Source organism: Trachymyrmex cornetzi, unplaced genomic scaffold (genome assembly GCF_001594075.2).
Source record: "Trachymyrmex cornetzi isolate Tcor2-1 unplaced genomic scaffold, Tcor1.1 scaffold432, whole genome shotgun sequence".
NCBI classification, from domain to species: domain Eukaryota; kingdom Metazoa; phylum Arthropoda; class Insecta; order Hymenoptera; family Formicidae; genus Trachymyrmex; species Trachymyrmex cornetzi.
This window is the reverse complement of record NW_017299091.1, coordinates 25998-27914: the sequence shown is the minus strand read 5'-3', so window position 1 is coordinate 27914 and position 1917 is coordinate 25998.

The following is a 1917-nucleotide window of genomic DNA, read 5'->3' as shown; positions in this document are numbered from 1 at the left end:
CCCCCACCCTCTCCAATCGTCGCACGGGCAGCTATGGACCGAGCCAATCAGCGTGTGGGCAACTATGGGCCGAGCCAATCAAAACGCGACATTTAATTACCTCGTTATCCCACCGTCACCGACTAATCAGAGCGCACCATTTTCCCTGACAGACCCGTCTAGGCCACCCCCACCTGGCGCCAGAGGTCGAGTGGAGGGGGTTTGTTTTGACGGCCCATAGCTGCCCACTTACTACTCCTGTATGATTACCGAATCAATCATTAAGTGTAATACAAAAGGTATGGTAGACCATCTTGTGAATGTTGATGAGGACGTGGATGTGGACGATGTAGTATTTGAAAATATCGGAAACATTGAAGACATAGCCGAGTTTTATTAGAAACGTGGATGAGGAACAATTCGCGAATATCAGAGACGAAGTGTTCAAAGTTATTGATGAAATGGAAGTAGATTTTGCGGAGATACTGAATGAAGATTCATCCGACGAAGAATCCGTGTTATCCGACGACACCGGTTTTGCCAGTGACGCGAGCGAATACGAAACGGATATTGAAGAAAAATTTATACCAGCTGCGGAAATCCGTGCACTGAACGATCGTACCAAATACTGCATGATTCAGTCCTACTACACAACTGGCGGTCCTTTAACCGTATGTGCAGCATACATGGTGCTTTTAGCTAACATTGACACCGTGGGAATGCATTATATAAAGAAGCATAGTATCAATTATATTGATGCATTAAATGGTCGATCTTGCACGAACTGCAGAGTAGCATTGTACAATATATTTCCGTGCAACAAGTGTCCACAGTGCACAAATTAAAAACCTTTGTGAACAGTATTGTGAACAATATTGTGAGTGAGACATGGATGTACGAAATATGGCTGTACAGGATACTAGAAAAGATGCGATACACGTTCTAGGAAAATCCACGACAGAGAGAGACACAAGTGTGCGAATATCACCGGTGCAATTTCTACGCGATCGAGAGTTAAGAATATGCGACCAGCGTGTCATGGAACAGGCAAAAATTTGCAATCAACCCGTTTATTCCTGGCCTTTATTCGCGCGACAGAAAGTGTACACGCGGTTATTCAATAAATATTGTGAGAATTATGACTTTGAAAATAGATATAAAACTCGCAGGTTAACAGACAATGGCTTTTTTGTGTATCGAAAATCGCGATGGAGACTGTTTATCACTGCGACAGGAACATTACGATTCCCGCGGGTGGTGAAAAAATAGCCAATCTGTCGATAGGCGGTGATGTAAGTATGCTAAATTACTACCACGAGACCTACTACTGGATGGGAGATCCTTCTTTAAAAGAAAAATATTTATTTCGTGACACGTGTGAAGATGAATGCCTTCAGTGTTATTCATGCCGTTCCGCATTAAAAAAGTATCACATGGCGCGAAGGTACTATGCAATTATAGATATGGAGCGGCGGTGCAAGGTGTGTGAATGAGTCACATGCAAGTGCTCCGTGGAAGAGTGCAACGTGATCTAAAGACTGTGAAAAAGACATGGAAAACCACGAGCGAGTGGAACGCGAACTGCTGGAGCAGTGCGGTCAGGTCGCTACTCTGGTTGAGTGTTTCGCGTGGCTGCAACGATGCGACGAGTGCATCGAGCGGCTCGAAGAACTTTGCCGTGTCAAGCGTCCGCGCCTCGCCGTTGGACATAGACAATCCGCGGTGGCGAGGATCGCGACTCGCGGGTGCAAAATCGCAATTGGAGCGACGTTTCGTGCACGTTGGTGGCGAGTACGCGAGTGGTGGAGGGCACGCGAGTGGCAACGAGCGGTCTCTCGTATGGCGAGAGATAGAAGCCGCGTTCGAGAGTCGTATAGCGACAGGTGCGGTGATAAACTATAATCATATCGAGCCTCGCCGATTTCTCGAAGATGCTGG